The sequence below is a fragment of the Lissotriton vulgaris genome, chromosome 3_1, assembly GCF_964263255.1.
Source record: "Lissotriton vulgaris chromosome 3_1, aLisVul1.2, whole genome shotgun sequence".
NCBI lineage: Eukaryota > Metazoa > Chordata > Amphibia > Caudata > Salamandridae > Lissotriton > Lissotriton vulgaris.
Window position 1 is genome coordinate 1948479158 of NC_141689.1, and position 23732 is coordinate 1948502889.

General features: G+C 40.8%; 1 protein-coding gene across 1 annotated transcript in view; it reads left to right on the forward strand.

The window, feature by feature from the left end:
* The window catches only part of GALNTL6 (polypeptide N-acetylgalactosaminyltransferase like 6), a 2516565-nt gene that overhangs the window by 983424 nt on the left and 1509409 nt on the right, over window positions 1-23732 (forward strand). The window lies entirely within an intron of this gene.

A 23732-nucleotide genomic window follows, 5' to 3' on the forward strand; every position in this document is an offset into this window, starting at 1 on the left:
AGAGGAGACATTTTTCAAATTAAATATATTCGGACTCATTAGACTGAGAAAAACGTAGAATCTAGAGTTCAATTCATTCTTCACAATCAACACAATCATTTCCAACTGTCAAATATATGTAATCCCTACTTTTGGAAAACCAGCATTTTGAAATGAGAAACAATGCTGTAAACAGTAATGGAATAGTGTATTTCTGGAACGCTGACCGCATTCTTCCCAATTGAATGGGTTGGATTCAGTCCCTATGTAAACAGGTAACAAATTCAAAAGTACAGTTCAGATGGCAGCTAATGTTGAAGCAGATGCCCTTGGCCGATGTTCTATGAGAAAAAACAATGGGGCTTATTTACAAGCCGCTTGCGCCACTTTTCCCATGTTAAAAGTGACGCAAAAGTGGCGCAAGGGGCTTGTAAATCTGCCCCAATGTGTTTTCAAAACATTGCATTTGCACCCTATTTTGGAAATGCTTTTGGTTACTATGTGCTTTCACATAAGTTGCCCATACCTAACAGAAATGAAACTTGGAAGTTGCGTATTATTCCAGCAACTCCTGTCTAGAAACAAACGAGGAAACAATTTTAGCACATTACTGCATACACCTGACAGAAATTAGTAACTGTTAAATAATTACTTACAAAACAAACCCATTCCATGTCTCCCAGCCATGAATGGAATCAAACCTAAATAAATGTGACACTTGGAAAGTGATTTGGATTTCTGCAGGGAATGAGTCTGTTCCAATCTTATACCTTATGCTATATCCGCTTTACCTTCTGCATGCGCAAATATCTGCAAGTAGGATCTTTCTCAAAAAGGATCAACGGAATCTTCAGGGGATGTTTACTACCCTTTCACTCACCAAAAATCGGGTCACAAAAGGGCCAGAATGTCAATGTTTGTGATATATAGTAACATCACAAAGATGACCTCTCCACATAGATCAATTTACCCCTCTGATCTTGGATCAGCAAAGACTAGAGGGCCAACTTATGAAAGGCCACATTTGCTTGCAAACCTTAAGGTAGCAATAGAGTGGATAGGGATCATACCTATTGTTGATCGAATACATCTCAATTGATTTACAAAATCTAGTGTCAAGCCGATCTCAAGTGTAAAATAACTAAGCATAGTTGTATAACCTGATGACTGACCAAACGTTCATTTACAGTGTAACTATTAGGATATTTGCTTTAAAATAAATCTCCTCATGGCTTTTGGAAGATTCACATTTAAGTAGGTTGTACATGGAAATTTTAAGCATATCTATTTTTAAAGTGAAATTAATAATGAGAGATATGAAAAGAAGATTTCCATTACCAAGAAAAAAAATTAAAATATTTTGAGCCACAGTTAGTATGTTGACATTATGTCTATTCTCGTTAACATATTCGTATTTACGAATGTTAAGCATGCTGGAAAATGGCCACAATTGAACTGTCCCTGAATGTCAGTGAGGCAACAAGTCTCAGTCGAGGTTACCTCGGTTCAATTTTCATTATTTGCAAGTACAACTCTGTGTGGATGTCTTGTACTTTCTTAAAAACAAACAGAGGTTTATTTAGTATAAAATATGTAGAGTATTTTACAGATGTTTATTTTTATTTAAGAAGTTTTATATAGCGCTAACCAGACCGGAAGGTATCGGAGCGCTTTACAACAAGTATAGAGCAGTGCAAGACAGCAAATACAGTACTCTCAGTGAGGCGTTCAGGATATGAATCAGAGTAGAGATGGCGATCCGCATCGAGAAGAGAGTAGAGGCACTTTGAACACTCATAGCGGTTCCTATCTGTTCGATAGGGAGCGGTCGAGGAAAAGGATTTTGAGTTGACTCTTGAATTTCGGGAAGTAAGGAATAGTTCTGATGTGGAGGGAGATAGAGTTCCATATTTTGGGAGCATTTCCGGCAAAGGATCTGGTCAGTGTTTTTTGTTTACGTGCTTTGACCGGGATAAGAAGTAGGGTGTTAGAGCTTCTGAGAATTCTGTTCTGACCTGCTTTTCTGAGTTTAGCTGCTAGATATTCTGGTTTGCCTGTGTGAAGGGCTTTATGGGTGAGGCAGGCTGTTCTAAAGTTCGCCCGCATTTCTATAGGTAGCCACTTAAGGTCTTTTAGTGCCGGGGAAATGTGATCAAATTTCTTTATTCCTGTGACCATTCTGGCAGCCGCGTTTAGGGTAGTTTTCAGAGGAGCAAGGTGAGTTTTGGGTATTCCCGAGATGGATTCCATAGTCCAGTCGTGACAAAACCAATGCTTGGGTGGCTTGTTTGAGATCTTTGGATGGGATGAAAGGTTTAATTTTGTTTAGAAGTTTCAGGTTGAGGAAGGCGCTCTTGGCCGCAATCTTGATGTGTTTGGTCAAATCAAGTTTAGAGTCTAGAGTGATGCCTAATGATTTAACGGAGTCAGCCAAGGAGAGGTTACCATTGAGCGCATCAATTTCTTTTAGCCATTCGTTCATTTGTGGGTTCTCTTCTTTGTTCGAGATAAGAAGTAGCTCAGTTTTGTCCGGGTTGAGTTGCCAGCAGGGTGGTGCTTTTGTTAAAACACAGATAAAAGTGTGTCAGAGTGACTCGAGTTCTGCTGGTTCTAGCTGCAGAGGGGAACTGAGGAGAGTAAGGGGCATATGACAAAGGATGCCTGGAGTGTAGAGGGAGCTGTTCATTTGGGCATGTGGTCGAGTGTCAGGCAGTCTGGCCAGATGAATTTAAGCCCCATTCAAGAGCCTATATCACACCCATTGTCATCACTGAACTGCATGCACTGTGTGTATCAGGTCAGCCCAGGGTCACCGCAGGAATGCCTCCTGTGTCATCCGGTGGGTAGCCTACATGCCACCATCTTAGGAGTGTTGTGGCAGCATACTGTGATGGCTGGCTAATTAAATATATTGCCACCATGCCTTAATTACTTAAATCATATGCTTCGAGCAGTGCAATGTCCATGTAGAAATGGACACTTTTGAGAGCATATTCGTTCGGGCCATTCAAGGTACCGTGAGCCCTCTAAGATCAGTTTAAGCCCCAAAATATTGACATTGCAGCAATTTATGATTATGCCTTCGCATCTTATTAATGCATAGTACATATTTTAGCCCAGGACACCATAGATGAAGCAGAGTATGTTGTGTTTTGCAACTGGTGAGAAACATTGTGTGACTGCTGTATACATTTTGGGTCTGCATTGGTGATTAGCACACATTAGAAAATGTGGATCACAGACATTTACACACCTTGGGCCTCATTTATGAAGGCCTTGCGCCACTGGTACGTCACATTTTCCCATTTTAAAAGTGACGCACCGGCGATGCAAGACCTTCATAAATAAGGCCCCTTGTATGTACAAGGTCTTGCATTAAATCTATTGGTGAGTCACACACCTTGAAGATTGTGGACCATGGTGATTTTTGCACCCACTTATGAACCAGTGAAAAGGGGGATCATTGCGGGGATATTATCTATATTGTCTATGTTGTGTGGCAAGTATGCAATAATCTGTGATTACTCTGCCAGCTTTTCTGTCATAGTCTGGTTTACTTTCGGTAGATTGGTAGCAGTGGAAGGAAGGATTTGAAGCATACTTGGAAATTATTGAAGGTGATGTTTTCATATAGAAGAAAAAAGCATCACTCCTAGGACACAGAAGGCATCAAGGTTTTGAATCTTCTGCCTGTGTTACCTGTATTGGGGAGGGAGATGTATTAGAAGAGTATGAATCCGCTACAAAAGTGTTGGATTTGTGCTTCAAGAAGAAATATTTTTTTATGATGGAGTGTCACATTTTTCATAGAAGGCATCAACTGCCTGGTGAGTTGGCTGATAACTTTGTTAAGGATCTTATATTTATAGCAGCCACGTGTGACTTTAAAATAATCCATGAAGAGATAACACAGGATCAACTGGTGGGAAAGTTCAATTGTAAACATGTGCAGGAGAAGTTTACAGTAGAAACATCTAACATTAGACAAAGCTATGGAAATAGCGAGTGGGAGAGATTCAACAACAAATGTCCTTGACTAGGCAGGTGGAGGCCTTGCAGCCTGATGACAAAGCTAAGATTAAGTGGTCTAAGAATGAAGGGAAGGAAAGAAAGATAGAAAATCACTTGAATGCCATTGTTTTGGAAGCACTAAAACGTTTAGGAAACACCCCCATTTGACTGACGACTGACAAAGTATGTGGCAAATATAGGAAAAAGGTGTTCTTCAGGAAAGTATGTAAAGCAAAATGGAGTAAAGAAGCAAAGTCATCTAAAAGTGTAACACTATTTGGAAGGAACCTGATGTGAGTAGTCTGATTGGGATGAAGGAAGCGTAGTATTCATGGTGGAGGAAGAACAACAAGAACTGAGCCTGTCTACAGGTGAAATGAGACGTCTCATTTGTAAGTGGTCTAATATTAAGAATAATGCATGTCAGGGTAGGCAAATCAGTCCCCGGTAGATGGGTGCACTTAACTATGAAACAGCTTTGTTTTTTATCCAAAGGTTTGATGCATCCTTTATTATCAAAAAAAGACACTTTAGTACGAAATTCTTCTTGATTTCATCATCAATTTATTGGTTTGTATTTTCTCTGATTGATTTTCCAAACTTATTCATTTATGATGTATTATCCAATTTCTTCAAACAACCCAATGCATTTCGGGTCAAAAATTGACCTTTCATCTGTGGTCTCTGAAAATGATATGAAACAAGAGCCCATTCTGTCCTTCCTAGATATGACTGCATGTGTCAAAATATATATAAACGTAATTGGGCATCCTGACCTGATTCTCCAAATTGATATACAATATAACAGAGTTCATCCATCAAAACACATTAATGTCAATGCAAGATTACTGTATCACATGTGAGAGCAAATTGCATGGATGATTAATACTGATGTATTGATAAACCTTTACATCCCATATTAACCAGTAGATTCAAATGATCGAACCAAACCACAGTCCTACCCCATGTTGCACACGACTACTGTTAGATCTTGGGGTCTCTAGTTGGCAGAGGTAAGTACCTTTGGCCAAATAGGGACCCTTACTTCTAGTCAGGGTAAGGGGGCACACACTGTTGATAACCCCTGCTCACCCCCTTAGTAGCTTGGCACGAAAAGACAGGTTTATCCCCAAGGCAACGTGTAAAGTATTTCCACCAACTCTCCCAGTAATACAGTGAATCACCACAAATGGACACTACACCAGTTATTATAAAAATATAATATCTTTTTATGGTTTAGGTCAGATCGAAAAATGCACATACATAAATTACTCCTTCTTTAGAAATGATCTCTTGAAAAATGTTCACTTTGGTAATGTTTTTTTATTAACAGAACGTATTTGTAAATGTAGGGGCACTTGTAAGCTCCATATGGCAGTGAAACCCTGGTTCCTAACGGGTGGAAAGTCACTGCCAAAAATAGTGCCTTTATCCAATAAATGCCCCAGCTGCCCTTTCAATCACCAAAAAGACGCTTGTTCTGCAGTGTTGACCCCACGACTTGTAATCATCAGAAGGACGCGGTGTGCCCTCTCCTTCCTCCGCTCCTCAAGCAGAAGCGCTTCTCATCCGGAGGCCTCCTCTGCTCGTAGAGGTGACGTCGACTCAGGCATCCCTGTTACCTAGGCGACCATTCTGGCTTCACTCTTGTGCAAACCCGGCCCAGGGCGGTTAATCTAGCAGAAGGTCCATGTGTTTCCGAGTAACCGCTACGGCTGGCCCAATCCCAGCATTACGGGTGATGATGTCAGGGGACTCTGGGTCCGCGGCAGCTGGTGACGGCTGATTCAGGGATTCTGTGTCTTCCTGGGCTGGTTGTGGTGATCGGTGATGGACAAAGGAAACAGCGCAGAGGGGAGACAGAGGCCAGACCTTGAGCTCCTGCATTTCAGGGGTTAGCTGAAGTGATCGCAGCCTCAATTACGATCAGCACAACAGCAAGTACGAGGGCTGGTGGAGGCAAGCGGCGGTCCTCGTTGTTGGCACCTGGGGAACCAATTTACTGTGTTAGTCAGGCAGACTTCCCGAGACAGAGCGAGTCCTTAGAGATTCTTAATAAACTTTTTGTTCCTGAGTTTCAACAGGAGGCCAGCTCATCTCAGGCCCTTGGAGACGTGGTAGGACACAGTACACAGCAAAGTCCTTTCTGAAAGCAGGAGGGGAACAAAGTTCCTAAGACCTCTTCCTTAGTAATCACGGCAAACTGCAAGTCAGCCCCAGATCACAAAGCAAGGGCAGTCCTTTTCCTCACTCTCTTCAGCTGAACTTTTTTGGTGAAGAGTCCTCTTGATTGCAGAAGTAGTCTAATTTTACTGGGATTTGAGCACAATTACTTATACCCCAAAAGTTGTTGTTCTTACATGTGAGAGGTTTCAGGATCCAGCCCAAACCAGTTCTGGGTGCCCTCTGCCAGGGCATGTCTTCTTTCTTTGTGAGGGGAGGCCAGGGCCATCATGCACATCGCAGGAGGTGGAGCCAGCATTGTGGAAGGCAGGCATATTCAGGGCCCTGGTGCAACTCCTCCCACCACTGTACGTGCAGATAGGTCTATTCAGCCTAGTGCAGACTCACCCAGCCTCCAGCAGCCACCCTCAGCCCCTTTCACTCACAAACCAGACAGTCAATACACAAACAGGCAGAGGCACACAGAAAGGTTGAACAGGAAAATAGCCACTTTCTAAAAGTGCTATTTTCAAACACAGAATTTAAAACCATCTTTCCTAAAAGATGTGTTAAAATAATTCTGAGTTCAGGGATACCACACTCCATATGTCTATATTGCCGCTCTGGGAAGATATGCAGGTAAATATGATACACAGCATTCTCCATTCTAACTATGGGAAAGATAGCCTTTCAATAGTGAAAAATTTAAGTGGCAGTATTTCACTATCAGGATATGTTACCCACACTGCAACATGTCCTACCTTTCACATACACTGTACCCTGCCCAGGCGGTTACCTTGGGCCTACCATAGGGATGTCCAATGTGTAAAAAAAGGGAAGGGTTAGGCCTGGCAACTGTGTACACTGGCCAGGACAACATGGCAGTTCATAGACTGCACACAGACACTGCAGTGGCAGGCCTGAGACACCTTTTTAGGTCTACTCATGTGGGTGGCACAATCAGTGTTGCAGGCCCACTAGTAGCATCTGAATTACCAGCCCTGGTACACTCAGTGCACTTGACTGGACCTACTGGTAAAACAAATATGCCAATCATGGATAACCAATCACAATAATAGTTTAACCATGGAGCCCTTGCACTTTGGCGCTGATCAGCAGTGACAAAGTGCCCAAAGCATCTATACCAGCAAAACAAAATCCAGCACAGCAGGTAGAGGCAAAAAGTTAGGGAAACCATGCCAAGGATGCCAGGTCTAACAACTACGATGTGCGTTTATGCAAGTCTAAAAGGCGTTAGCGCAAAATATTACACCCCTTCTTAGATATATTTACGATGTGTGTTTAAACTCACCAGATAATCCACAAAGTTTAGAACAGCAAAGTTTGTGCTCTGCGGAGATCTCCATGCAAATGTTTCTTCGTATGCGCTGAGCCCGACGCTAGTGCGATGACGTATCTCAGTGTTGCTAGGAATCCAAGTTCTTAAAGTGAATGCGCATATTCTAGTGTTGTCACGCATGAGGGCAAATAAAGTTTGTAAGTATATGAAGTACAGTAAAACTAGATGAAGCCAAATCTCACGCGATGACGTGTCTGATTATCTTAAAGGAACCCAATCTTATCAAGCACAAAGGCATGATGAAATTTATAGATACATAATTCATAGAAATATGCATTGATATTATTTTGGATAATGCATTATAAATGAATACATTTGGAATCTCAAGCAAAGAAAATACGAACCAATAAATTGATGATGAAATCAAGAAGAAATTGTTACTAAAGTGTCTTTTTTGATAATAAAGGATGCATTAAACCTTTGGATAAGAAACAAGCTGTTTCATAGTTAAGTGCACCCATCTACAGGGGACTGGTTCGCCTACCCTGACATCCATTATCATTACATTTTATGGCACTAACAGACATAGTGCTAAGGATGGAGTAGCCCTGAGTTTAAAGAGAAGTAAAGCACAGAGTAAACCAAGACAAAACTAGTGCACAGAGTGAACTCAATTCTTTTAATATTAAGAAGCCATTTTGTACAATACATGTGAATTGAATCAGTGTCAACAAGATGGCAAATTTAAGGTCATTATTTTTGTTAATTGTTGTGGAAGAATGGAAAAAACTTTGGAATGTGCAATTGAAGAAGTCTTAGGTGAAGTCTGTAACTTATGGAGGAAAACCTATTGAGGTGATTGGGGAGTTTGATGCCAGACTGAACTTCAAAGGGAGTGAGGCGTAAAGCTTGGTGTATGTGGCCCACTGTATGTGGCTCATGTTATGTTATGTTATTGGATATTTATACAGTGCATGTTCACCATGTTTACTGGGTTGGTTGGATCAGAGACCCCTGGGGATCATGTTGAATCCCAACAGCCCAGAACAGGCCATTTTGCAGACTGAAAGGATGAATGTGATGTCTGTAGGGAAAACGCCTGAACTGAAGAATTTCCAGAAGTGTTTAGCAATCAATTGGGAAAATTTAAAGGGTTCACACATATGAATAATTTGAAAGCAGAAGTCGAAGCAGTTGTGCACAAGGCAAGACCTGTCCCCATTTCCATGAGAGATGAGATGAAGGAGGAACTCAGGAAGTTCTGTCAGCAAGATATAATGTAGCTGATCAAGGGTTCATAATGTCTTTCACTTTGTACTAGTTAGGAAGCCAAACAGTACACTAAGTTTGTGTATTGACTTGAGAGACCTAAATGAAAGAAAATGGGTTGATAGACTTTGCCCAATATTTCTGAAATGTTGACTACACTTAAAGGGGCAAGGATTTTAACCACACTAGATACGTCCTATTTGTACCATCAGATTGCATTATGTAAGGATTCTCGCAACCTTACATCATTCATGAGTGAAGCTTTTAAATTTGAGTTGAGGCCTTTCTGCTTACCTTCAGCTTCATCAATATTTCAGAATGTGGTCGAAGCTTTGTTCAAAGGCAGTTGTTTCCAGGATGGCATACTAATATTTGGAAACAATGCGGGAAATCGGGGTGCACACCCTTGTATTCAATTTTATCAAACTTGTCCATGCTTTTTAATGCGTGCATCATTGGTGAAGTGCCTTGCCCTGATGGCACTGAAATAAACAATGTAGCGAGATGAGGCAAATTTTCGCCCCAAACCAATTGCACAGCTTTGAACTGCCTCCTTGGCGAATTCATTTATCTGTTCAACCATCAGTTAATCATTTTCATCAATGTACTCCAAAACTTGTTCTTTTACTTTATCCTTTTTGACCGATTTTATGCTATACATACAGGGTTAATATGGCTTTTTTTCAAGTTTCTCATGTTTAAACTGTGCCCATCCGAGCCTCTTGTAAAGACACGACTGATGCCATGGTTCGTTCCAAGCAGTGTTTATTAATAGCCCAATGCATTTCGGGCGGAATACGCCCTTCGTCAGGGGACACTGCTATGGAAATTGTCAGCGCTACATTCTATCAGCTCCAAACCGTTATCTTAGCCACAAGTATTTCCTTTACGTTTAAATAATGTCCAGTTCAGAGTAGGATACATTTGAAAAATGTATTTGCTGATGGCTTATCTCATTTGCCTTTGAAGGTAGAGTCAAGTACGGTAGAGGATAGAGACAATGACTTCTGTGTTGTAGGATGTACAAATACCGATGATGGGGTGCAAAAAGGAAAATTAGCGGGAAAGGGCAGTGACTCTGGATGTGGTGCTACAGGAGGTGATGTTATACATAAATAAGGGTTGGCACAGAGGGAAAGTGGATGACGCACTTAAGACATACAAAGAGGTTTCTGAACTGTTAAGTATGTTGGATGGCATAATGAGACGAGCATATTTGTTGGTGGTGCCTCAGAAAATATAACCAAAGTTGCACATGAAGGGCAGGTAAGAATGAGGGCAATGAAGAGGAGAATCAGGGGCACTTTTGTTGGCCAGGAATGAGCAGACACATGGAGCATTGGGTAAGAGAGTGGATCGCATGTGTCCTAAGCGATAAGTCACAAGTGACAGTGCTACGCCCTCTAGAGGCATGGATCAAACTGAACATGGACATTATTGGACCCTTGAACATGCTAAGAGAAAGCCATATGTCTGGCATAGTAATGATAGATCATTATTCTCTGTGGCACAAGATGAAATTTGTCACAGCTATAAATACATCGGAAGTGATAACGTTTTTGCATGCTATCCTCTTAAGGAATAGTGCTCCATCTGAATTGGTGACGGATAATGGCTTGCAGTTCATGTCGGAGGAATTTTGTACTTTTATGAGCAAATGGTGTGTGTAGCATGTGACTAACTACCTGTTCTATCCCCGGAGCACTGGTCTTGTTGAGAGGTGCAACTGGGTAATTAAAGATAATGTATAATTATTATTTGTGAATGGGTTGCATTGTTACAGGAGCTGGAGGACTTAATATGGGCTATTCTAACTTCACTTAATGCTATCACAGGCTTATAACCATTTGCATTGCTCAAGGGCAGAGTGGCTGAAACCAAGTTGATGCGTGGTTTCAGTGTATCAGAAGAGAAAAAGCTTGTTGATGAAAGGTGTAGGGTTGCACAGGGAAAATATGTGACTGAAAACAAGGAAAGGCCATGGAAGGTCAAGGAGGGTGTTTGGGTCAGAGTCAGATTGCCAGGCATAATTGCTTAAGAACATTCAAAATGTTCTGGTACTAAAAAGGTAGTGTGTGAGAAGAGAGATGTGGTCAGAGTGGATGATGCAAAATGCTGGAATAAAGAAAATGTGTCTATACAAAGTGGGCCACTAGGCATGAAGGAAGAAAGTAGTTGTCTGAATACTCAAGGTGCCACTTGTGGTAGTGTAAAAATGTTAACTTTGGAGAAGCTGTTAGCTAGGTTTGGCAATGTGAAGAACTGTCCACATACAAGTACTCTTGAGGAAAGAAAATCATCAGTCTGGTTTTGGGGATATGTGCTATGATTTGCAATTAGGTCTTGGCATGTAAAACAATCTAGTCATGGTTCTATGGTACATTTTTGTTTTGTTTGTGTATAAGAGGAATATGTGTTGGATTTATCAAGGAGGTGTGGAAAGAACATAGAATTGGTTTGGAATGTTGAGCTCCCATGAACTCAGTGTGTTCAAATGGAATATGGAGTTTGACCTTTAGGCAGTTGTTTTCCTTCTTGCTGCCTTGCCAGCTGTGGCTAAATGCTTGCAATAAACTTACCTTAAGAAGTATCTGTGGAGCCTGACTAGTCATTTTAGCAGTTCCTTTTCATCTTGGTTCTGTGTTTTTTTATTTCACTGTCAACAAATATTGACTATTAATATACCAATTCTAGAAGATAGCACATTTAAGAGATTGTTCAACCAGCCTGCAGCACTCACTGCAATGGTAAACATGCCCAATGCGACTGCCACCGTGGCGGGTGCACTGTAATCTAAGGGTCGGGACCGCCGCCATATAGTCCCAATTCCCGGCTCGATGGCGGACGGACTCAAATCCGTCCGCCATCGTAATGAGCCCCTATGTCACTTTTTCCTGTCCCTTTCCAAACCAGGAAGACATCTTAAATGTATCATTTTCCTAATCACTATATTTTTTTCTGTATGGATTGCTGTACATGTAGATAAATGTGTCCTCAATATGAATATCAAATGAATTCACAATTTTTGGAGAAAATGATTCCCACATCTGAGTCCCCATCTAGTTGCAGTAGAAAATGCCTTTGAAAATAATCTTTAGTGCCAAATTTGATTAATGCATTAACCATTTTGATGAAGGGTTCTGATTGGTGCACTGCTGCAATCAGTTGTCCAAAGCTTTAGCTCCATTTAAATGCATATTAGGTCATGTGCAAATAACTAGTTTGTGATTTTGAATTTGTCAAAAACATGATCTTCTTTCTCATTTACCCATTTATCAAAAAGACAATTTACACCAAAGCATGAATTAGTGTTGAACGGTCATTCAAGCGTTTTAGAGTAGAGAGGATAAGGTATGGCCAACACCATGACTGGGTGTGAACAACAACCCATAGAAAAGTAGTTGTAAGGGACTAATGTTGTTTGAAACTATTTTCAGACATTTAGCTCTACAAACGTCTTATCTCTAGAATACGTGACACTCACGAGAATGTCTACTCATCCCCTTTGGTCTTTTATGACTACTTGGTAAAGAGCAATTGAGAAGTAATATGTGTCTGTTGGAATGAAGCTCTAAGTCATTTGAAGAGTTCCTCGAGGTACCACATAGTGGCTGATCTGTCAATCACTATTCTGGAACTGAGACCTCCTAAATGAATGGGATCACAAATAAATGACTTGTCTCTTCTCTCATTAATTTTCCAATGTACTTAGGCCCAAGATGGGGAGTGCTCTGTCCTTGATGCTTGGCGTCACTCAAATCATAGAAATTGCTTTCTCATTGTCTTTTGTAGCCTACAGTGCATTAGAATATGCCTGCCATCACAGGGCCCTGTGCCCAAACTCTTGCATTATTAGGGCATTTCGAGTGGCAGTAGCAGGATTCATCTAAGGCGCTCATCACCGAAGTGCCATGCTGATGCTTATTCCAGCTTTGGATCTGCCTTTTTTTATACAGACTGTGTACATTAAAATATCGCTATCAGTTGAAATATTTTTCGTTGCAATCATTTAATCGTGTTACAAATTATATTGTACATATTTACTAATATTTTATTCTGTATTGATTCCTGAATGGATTACAATTTTAAAGCAAATTATTTTTATTGACATAATTGCTGGAAAAAAGGCAAAGCTTCGTGGAATCAAGCATGGTTTTTATGTGTGCTATTAACAATTGAAAGGCCTTTACTCAGAGTTTGATTTCCACCTCTCACAAGATACCTAAGGAGAAGTGAAAGACTGGTATTCGATTTTGGTTTTGTCATTAAGACATACCATTCTCTTTGTCGTTCAAAGGTCCGGTGGTCAGTTTAATTTTCTCTATCCAAGTCTGCCCTTGATATCTGAAACAGGCTCAGATTACTTCATCTAATGTTACATTATTTATAAACCATTAACTAATTGTTTTTTAATATTCACCTTTTTTTATGTTATTGTATTGGGCATTAGTCTCACATAGTTTATCACATTATATTTCTTTCCACACATCTACAAATGTCTTACAAAAACTAGAGGTATTAATATTGTTATAATAAAGTGTATCATTTATTACTATAGAAAAAATAATAGAAATGGAGTTGGGAAGTAGTACATAGTTTGTTGCAAGTGTAAGAGTAAATGCTATTGGGAACATTCAATGGAAAAGGTATTGAGCGGTCTCCATCCCATCCATATGATTTAGCATCAGTAAATGCCCCAAAGAAACACATTGGGTAAAGTTGGCCATAATATTGAATCACTTTCAGTAAAAAGTCTGATTGGCAGCTCATTGTTGACATTAGTGCTTTAGGAGAAGTGTAATGATAGTAATATTTGGCGTCGATTTACCAAAATGCCAGGGATATCAGAAGTGCAAACATACAGCGCTCGACGACATCACAGGAAGTGACATCACATTACATTTCTGATAGGGAGCAGAATAAGCAGGTGGTCGCGGTGAGGGAGGGACCTCCGAAGAAGTAGTAAGGTTTTACATTAACATTACGTATTGAAAATACATTGAGTACCGGATGCAAGATATGCAAAGATATGCAAAACATGTAGAGTTCATTCGAGTATACTATCTTTTCTCTTATCACGTTTTACATTAAGTTTGGGGGGTTAGGGGGGAGGGATGAGATGAGATATGATACAAGATGGGAGAGGGGAGAGACGAGACAACCCAGGGGGTCTCGGCTGTCAGACATAGGTCACTCTGACCTATTTGCCAGTATGGGGGGTGGGTATACAGGGGCGGGGTGACTGGGGAGGGGAGGGGAGGGGAGGTGTACAGGACACAATATAATGCAATCAGAAAAGGGACGTATAGAAGATTGTGGTAAACAAATAGATCTGGAGAATTCAGAACCAAAATGGTTTATAAGTTTTTTATGGATGTATCAGCAAGGAAAAATATTTTTTTTAAAGTATGGGTACTATATTTGTAACCTGGAATGTCTGCGGGTTAAATGAGTATCAGAAGAGACAAAGGGTCTCACTCGCATAAGGACAAATGGAATGTAGATTTTATATTCTTACAAGAAACCCATATCATGTCCTCACAAGTGTACCTGCTGGAGCAGATGGGCTTTCATATATTAGTATACTCTAGGCAAGGTACCAAAACTAGAGGAGTAGTGATAATGTCAAAGAATAAGAATGTCATAGTCAGAAAGAAATTTGAAGATCAGTGGGGGAAGTGGGCAATGGTTGAATGTTTGATTGAGGGGGAGTGGACAACCCTGGGGGTTGTATATGGATCAACAGAGGACGACCCAGAGATCCTAGAATTCCTGGATACTGAACTTGCTGTAAGGGCCCTCACATTATTATGGCTGGAGATTTCAATATTAATGGGGCGGATGGGCTAAGGGTAGGCTCCTTTGGTAGATATCAAGGTAGAAAAAAAAGAGTACATCAAGCACTATCTAATTTACTAATGAATAATGCCTTGTCAGATGTGTGGGGGAAAATCAGATCAGACAAAAAAGGATATACTTATTACTCGGCTCAACGCCGAATTTGTGTAAGGTTAGACTATTTCTTTGTACCAAATCCAATGTTCTCTAGCTTAAAGATAGATAGACTTCCTCGAATTCTCAGCGACCACAATCCCCTCATATTAACATTAAAAACGGTAGCAGGAACTAGAATTGAGAGGGCTTGGACCTTCGAAAGAGGGCTCCTACAGGATGACAAGCATATACACCATATGTCAAAGTGGATGAAAGATTTTTTTGAGATCAATAGTGGAAGTGCAGCTGTCGGGATGGTATGGGATGCCTTCAAGGCAGGTGCCCGTGGAGAGACCCTTATCTTTAGCACATTTAAGCGTAAACAAGAGCAGCTCAGGAATAATGAATTAGTCAAGGCAGCCGTAGATGCAGAGGAGGAGCTACATCAATGTGTATCCACAGGGAGATCAGTGGACCAAGCGCTTATCAAGGTAAAGAAAGCAAAAAGTGAGGCAGAAGAAGATATTGCGAATAAGGCAGCCAAGAATTTTATGGTCAAAAGAGAGAGATGCCATGAATTTAGCGAGAAAGTGGGTCGGGTTCTAGCCATACGTACTAGACAAATAGCAGCATCAGGAATGATAAGAGAAATTAGGGATATAACTGGCGGATTACACATGGATTCGCAGGAAATAGGAGAAGTATTTAGGGATTTCTATGAGTCACTATATGACGACCAGCAGCCTACTGACCCTACGGAAATAGCCGAGTATTTACAGGAAATACCAGTTGAAAGACTTACAGAGGTGGAGGCAGAAGGGTTACAAGAACCTTTGAAAATAGAGGAGATTAAAACAGCAATACCAAATCTCCCTTCAGGGAAAGCTGCTGGCCCTGACCAGCTCCCTATTGAATTCTATAAAACGTTTTGGGAAATACTTGGAAATGATCTAGTTACGACAATACAGACAGCCCAAACAGGGGAATCTATTCCAGGTTCATGGGGAGAGCAGACATTGTGTTAATTTTAAAAAAGGGGAAACCTGCCACCGAGCCGGGGTCTTATTGACCGATTACGTTAATGAATACTGACACCAAAATTTATTCTAAGTCACTGGCAACGAGATTTGCTACAACAATAGGAAACCTTGTAAGTAATAACCAACACAGGTTTATTCCTGGAAGGGGCACCACTCACCATACGCGCAAGGTTATCACCTTATTTGATGCCGCGGAGGTCACAGGAGACCCGATGGTTGTTATGTTACTGGATGCCGAAAAGGCTTTTGATCGGGTCTCCTGGGACTATCTGTGGCATGTTTTAATAAGGGCAGGGGTTAAAAAGGGGTATATTAGAGCACTACAGACATTATACACTGATCCAGTAGCTTCTATAAGAGTAAATGCAGGCTCTACTCGACAATTCAGGATTAAGCGGGGCATGAGGCAGGAATGCCCGTGTTCCCCGCTTTTATTCGCAATGTATATGGACCCATTAATCCGTAGGATAGAGATCTGCGAGAGAATTACTCCCTTGCCCACACATTTGGGACAATGCAAGATTCTAGCATATGCCGATGATGTGGCAGTGATCACACCAAATCCCACGGAGGCTGTTGTGCAGATAGAGATTGAGGCACAGAGGTTTGGCTGTATCTCGGGATACACTTTAAACACTTCTAAGAAACAGATAATGAAAAATTCTTATGCACAATGTAATGACATTCGTGTGGTTCAAACAGGGGTGTATCCTGGAGTAAATATTATGGCTGAGCTTGATATCTTAGTGGAAAAAAATATAGCCCCAATAATTGCTAAAGTAGGGAAGCAATTAGACAGACTTGATAACTTACACCTCTCAATTGTTGGGCGAACAAATATTGTAAAAATGATGGTACTGCCAACATTTTTATACATATTCAGAGTGATCCCATTATTTTTTGAGAACAAGTGGTTTAAGACTTGTGAACATATGATCAACTGGTTCATTTGGGCAAAGGGGAAAACAAGGAGATCGCTCAGATTTATGGCACTAACACGTGAAAGGGGAGGATAGGCGCTATCAGATATAAAGTTATATTATTGGGCAGCAGCACTACAATATATGGTGGGTCTATTGGGAGGAGCAGAGATAGAAGCCCAGGACGAATTTGGCACATTAGCTATTTATGGATTAGTTATGGGAGCGGAGGCAGAAAATTTACTGTTGAAATTTACAGACGCAAGCTACTACAAAAGGACAAGATTTAAGACTATTCTAGCAGCATATAAAATATGGAAGTCATTCGCTAAACGGTTTGGTATTGGGAAATATAATGCTTGTACAAGGTTAGAAGGCAACCCCACTCTCCCTAGCGAGGTTTTTTCTGATACAGTCTTTAACGAGTGGGGGATGCAAGGAGTTCGGAAGATTGGAGATATTCTAGGTGCACAAGGTATGATGCAATTCTCAGAGCTACAGACACGCTACGGCTTAGATACAAGAAAATTTTTCAAATATCTCCAAGTAAGAAGCTTTATTAATAAAAAAAAAGGGGGCCCGCGGGCTTTGTAAAGAATCCAATATTGGAGGTTATACAAACAGGTATAGATTGTACGATTAAGAGGTTTTATTTAGAATTATCTAACTTAAAGAAAGATGACTTGGAAAAGTGGGCGGATAAATGGGCAACTGGTTTAGATATAGACTGAGTCCATTTTTTTCTATCATTAGATATGGGACAGAAATTGTTGTGCTCAGCCTCATTACAATCCCATTACTACAAAGTTCTGTACCACCTGTACTATACACCAGCGAAAATTGCCCAATGGGGAGCTGTATCAGGTACTAGATGCTTTAGATGCGGCAGCTTAGAGGCTGATTTACTACACGTTTTTGCATCATGCCCTCATCTGGAAACAATCAAGAAGGATATAGAGAATTTTCTAAATATTGCATTAGGGATAGAAATTGTATTAACTCCATCAATAATATTACTAGGAGTTGAGGCGCGGGGGCAGACACAGAGCGGAAGCTTTATTTTCTTAGCAATGGCAGTCTTGAGATTATGTATAGCCACGGCATGGCCGGATCCCCTCCCCCCAACGTATTATCAATGGTTAGCCAAACTACTTTCAATTTATAAGCTAGAATCCGCTATATATGCTAGGAAGGGGAAAAGGGGAAGGAAACTGGGTATACAAATTTGGGAACCGATTATTCATTGGAAAGAAGGAAATATTAGCTGATAGACATGTGCTGAGCTGTCTTTTTGTTTTCGCTTTTATTATCTCCTTTTTTTCTCATCTGTTTTTGAATACTAAATTGTAGCTAGATGGGTATGTTCTCTAGTTAGTAGGTTTATGATTTAAGAATGCAACATCATGTAGATTAATGCATTTATGTAATGATTATTTTATATATGTATTCTATATAATATTATTTGTTCTTATTTTTTGAATGTGCCCTGTACATGTTAAAAAAGGGGGGAAATTAAAAAAAAAAAAACATTTTTGACCCTGATGATATTAGAGAAGGTGTTGCCAAAAAACTTTACATAATTGCATTAAGGTAGTAGCAACACTGAAGCAACAATAAATGAAAGATTACACATTTAATGCAAGATTAATAAAATCATGCAACAGGTTTCTAAAGCAGATATAAACCTATTTATTTACCATCGAAAATACATAATAGATTTTTATCTTGTATCTACTTTGTAAATCTTTTGCATTATTTAGTCTAAAATATATATATATATATATATATATATATATATATATATATATATATATATATATATATATATATATATATATATATATATATATATATATATATATATATATTACACATGTGCACGCAATATTACAAATTGCAGGTTGTGGATGGCTCCACCAGTTTTAACCATGGCCCCTGTGTGCCCCGTAAAAATTCCTTCTAGAGACACTGAAGATACACATACACTAATTAAAATGTCCCAGTTTCCCACAGGCAATAAAAAGTGAAAAAGTCTCAATTGATCCCTATTTTCCTTCAGTACCGGCCACTGTCTTTGTGATCTGTCAGGCAAAGGGTCGCAAAGGAAGTGACAGGAGTTGCACTGAGCAGAGGGTGCAGCTGTGATTCCTGATGACATCCATGATATTAATTAAGTTATTGTGTGTCCTAAAAGGGGCGGCTGGTGACTTTCAAAAGCGGTGAGACTCAAAAGTCATTTCAGTTGTTCACAGTAGGAGTGAGAGAAGTGAACCTGCCCTTCAGATCCAAATAGAAATTCAGAGGGGTTCTTTTCCCAACATCTAATCAATCAATCAATCAATCAGGGAATTTTAAACCAAGCTACTCACCCGAAAAGGTCTCAATGTGCCAGAGGTTTGGGGGGGGGGTCAATATTTTCAAGCTGCAAAGAGGGAGAAGTTTGGAAAAATAAATCAGGGGAATTTATTTACCTCATTGACTTCATGGAAGCAGAGACAATTTTCGGTGGAAGACGTTTTGGGCTTAAAAATATCGGGAGTCTTTCACCTGAATAAGGTCTTTTGGCATATATGCCCCAATATTATTTTGAAAAATAGTGGCAAAATTATGCATTGTACAACACATTTTCATAAAAAATTTGGTTAAAAAAAGGAGAAAATGAAGGCATGTGCAATGGGCTGTGATATTAGTGCAGAGGAACGACAGGTAAATTTCAGTCGGGTCTCAAAAAGTTCTTTAAGCATGGGCTTCAATCAGGACTGGCCATAGCAGGCATTGGGATTTTCCCTGGGAGGCTGGAAGGGTGGGGGTGGGTTTTGTAGCAGTGGGGGCTGGTTTTGAAGCGTTGCTGCAGTATCGGCCCCTGGTGACAAAACCAGCAGGGCTTCACACTTGCAGCCCTCCCCCCTCCTCCTGTGTGGCTGGTTTGGCAAAATTGCCAGGGCTGCTATGAGTTCCCAGTCCGGCCATGGCCTCCATTCACTTTGGAATGAAGTGTAATCAGGCAAATTCAATCATGCCGAACTATTTTGTTGACACACTCTTAGTGACAAATGTACAAAGAGGGGCTTTATATTAACATGAAAACAATACATACGTCTAATTGTAGTGCTGTGGGTTGAGGTGGCGAGAAGGCAAGTTATCAGGGCAACATCCAAGACCAAAATTAATTAAATTAAATTATAGAATATGTTTAGCTTTATGAAATAATTTGCCCAGAATCTCTCTATCCGTTAACTTGTACATTCACTGCACAACAGATTGGCCAATGAAACCCTGTTATAAACGCATAGAAATATTACAAGATTGATTCTGGTGCACGTCATAGAAGTTTATTGTGAATAATAAACCGTTATACTAAAAGGCATTTGATTTCATTGTTTATCAAGTGAAAACTGTAGCTGAATGCCTTTTGGTGCATTTGCATCAAGTATTGATATAAAAATAGAAAATTACGTTCTCTCTCTACAGTCATCATTTTACACTGCTGCTGTCAACAATATTTAAGATATGGCGTAACATTTATGACTATTTATTTTACTTTGACAATGGCATTTTTGTAGATGACCTTGGCCTTTCGTTTTGGACACAGAACTTCACTACTGCCAGGGACTGTCAATGTCTGAAAATGTCCTGCTAGGGAGGAATTGCGCCACAGTCTTGGAACAGTTTGTCCATGCTGTTATATACAAAACTACCAGGTGTAACTATAGAAAGAAACGAGGTGCTCTAAATCACAACTGTGTGAATTTTAATGAAAAACATATCACAATGTGTTTACAGGTCTCTTCTGCACTCCCGGGGCCTCATTTATGAGGCTGTGCGTCACTTTTACGCCGCCGGTGCGTCACTTTTTGTGAGGCACCAGTGGCGTAAAAAATGCGCCTTGTTGCGCCATATTTACAAAGTGATGCATCTAGGTAGATGCGTCACTTTGTAAACCCCTGCGACACATTATACCTGCACCAGGTATAATGTATGCAAGGGGGGCATAGTGACGCAAGGAAGGGTCATAGAAGTGACGCAGTGAAATCTATGAGATTTCACTGCGTCACTTTTAGGATGCAGATGCATCAAAATCTTGCGCCTGCCTCACAGCAGTTGTAAGACTGTTTGCAGGCCCTTTCATATGGGGCTTGCCCTGTGTGAAAGGACGCATTGCTGGAGTTGCGTCACTTTTGTGACACACTCCAGCAATGCGTCACTTTTGCGCTTACAGATATGTCAGAAATACTGACGTATCTGTAACTCCTTGCGACATGATGCGTCATACATTTAATATGACGCATCAGGAATGTCGCAAGGAGTGCACACTGAGAAGTGACGCATCGCTGCTTTCACGCAGAGATGCGTCATTTCTCATAAATGAGGCCCCCGGTCTTTGGTGTCCCTTATATTTTGTTTGTCTGGGAGTGCACTGGTGGAAGGTTGGTGAGTATTGGCTCATGGCTGTTGCAGCCGCTCCGTGAAAGGCTTGGGGTGGCAGCAAGTTGTCATGTGAAATATAGGGGTTGGACCAATTCACCTCACATTTCACTTGCCTCAATAAGATATTATTTTACAGGTTTACGAGGAGATTTAATGCTACGGCATCACTGTATTTCTTTCTTCAAACCCATACACCAGTGCCACTCTCTCTACACCAAGCAGACGCCTCCACCCACACACACACATGCAGACACTCACACACACACACACACACACGTAGTAACAGAGCCATACAAACATACTTTCACACCCATGCACTCTCACACACTAACATGTATCAGCACTAATTAGTCCTCCTTTACTTTGATGGAGACAGGTTCTCTTTGCACCTCATGACTTCAGCACGGAGCACACCACCAGAAAGTTACTGCTCTATGACCGCAGCAGTTTCACCTTTGATTTCTTGATCTGTGCTGCACTCATTCGGGCGAACGTGATTGCAGTATGGCATCAGAGGGCTGACTGGTGCTGTTGATTGTCTTACAGACATACCAGTGGCAGTGTAGCCTGTCTTAGGGGTTCCCTGAGGAAGCAGAGCCAAGCATAAAGAGAATAAAGGAATTTTATTAGGATTCACTTAAAGGCATTGCACAGGCAAGTGTCTCTCAATCCTTGAAGGATCTAAGCCTACAAATGCACACACACTCAGTATTCCGGGAAGTGCAGTCTGGCGGTCAGTTATCTCCAGCCAGCTTCAACCAGTGAATGACAGGAGGATCCCTGCACCCATAGCCAGTCAGCATGTGCCACCTACACCCATCTGGACTCTTCCAGTCTGCCCCTTCCCCACCTCTATTCAAGACGTGGTGTCTGCTGACTCCACTCAGGCCCACAGCAGCCAGCACCTGTGAGCAAAAAATAACAATACCTCTGAATTAATGGCCATGCCAACACCTGTCTAAACTGCTTTGGCTTGTTATACAAAGGTGAAGGGAAATCTCACCCATCACATGACCAGTTGCACTGAACACAAACAGCACGACACAATCTCAAGTTTACACTTTCCTGAGTTGCTTCCCATATATCAACTCCTCATATCTCTTCTCTTCCAGCTCTCCTCCAAATAAGGGTGGGGTTCTGCCCATCACACCCCTGCATATGAGCGCTCACTTGTACTAACAAGTTTGATTTCGGAACCTCCTTTGTTCAGATAAATACAGAAATAAATAGTTTCTTAAAGGGAAATCACATTTTAACCGAGAATTGTACAGCCTAGCATTCATTGACTCTTATACGCCGATGATTCATAATATTATCAGCAATTTTTTCACTTTAGACTTCGGTCTCCTGCAGACATATAGACGCACCTTAGAATATTGGTTCTAATCGTAAAGTTGTACGTCCCTGAGAGACGCAGGGTTGTAGGTTGCGTCTACAGAGGCGGAGCACAATGTCACCAGCCAACTTTGATAATGCAAGAATGAGTAAGGAAAACTTTACAGTTCTTTCTTTTAATGCTGACAGCATGGACAACAAGTTCAAGGCCCAAGCAATTGAAAGCTGGCTTAGAAGTCATTTCCCAGATGCTATTCTATTACAGGAAACCCATTTCCAGAGCGCATTAGATGCAAGCAAAATCTTCCAGCAATGGGCTGGCTTTCATTGCTCAACAAACGCTGGATGTGCACAGAAGTGGGTGGGAATATATATAGAGAAACATGTACAATTCCAAGTAAAATACACTCGGACCCAGGAACAGATGGGCTCCTGTATACAGAAGTCTTTATCAGTCAAATCTCACTTTGGCCACAATCTATGCCCCACTTCTCAATAACCCTCTACCCCTGCTAAAGCTGAAACAGGCACTCTCCTGTATTCCCGGCCCTATTATATGGGGGGGGGGGGGATTTTAATTTTCTTAAGGATACCTCAGTTGACTCCTTTAAGAAGACTTGAAAGCAAAACAAGCCCCAGGTGGCCATTGCCCTGGCTAGCTGTAAAAATGCAATAGACATGGTAGATCGATGGCACCTTCAAAACCCAGGACAACAGTACTGTTCATGTTTCTCGGAAAAGTATGATACAACTTCCAGGACAGATTTTTTTTTAAATCACATAGCCTCACTATTAATACGTATGATCACATCCCGAACGCCTTTTCAGACCATGCTTTAATTAAAATGGAAATAGCTGGAGCAGGACCAAGGGTAAAAGTGCCCATGGGTTTGTATTTGAATAAACTTAATTTGGAAAATGAGAGCTGGTGCACTAAGGTAGCCAATGAGATTAGTGCTTTCTTTTCAACAATACAGATTCAGCACCAATAAATATAGTATGGGATGCATTTAAGGTTACTCTACGTGGGATAATGACATCAAAAGAAACCAGCAACAAAAGGCTAAAAAAGAAGAAAGATTAAAGATTGAGGCAAGATTCACACAGGCAAATAAAGAGAACATTAAACATAGACATTTTAAGACAAAACAAGAGCTGCTGCAAGCAAAATTACAAATGCAGGAGTATTACTATCAATTGGGGGACGCAGTAAGTAGGACCTATCTTCAAAGGGTATACCAAGAGAGTTAAAATACAGGGAAACTACTTGCAAGGCAGGTGAAAGCGAAGCAGGTCAAAAATAGAATTTAAATCATCCAGGACGAGGAATATAAAACACAATTAATTAACACT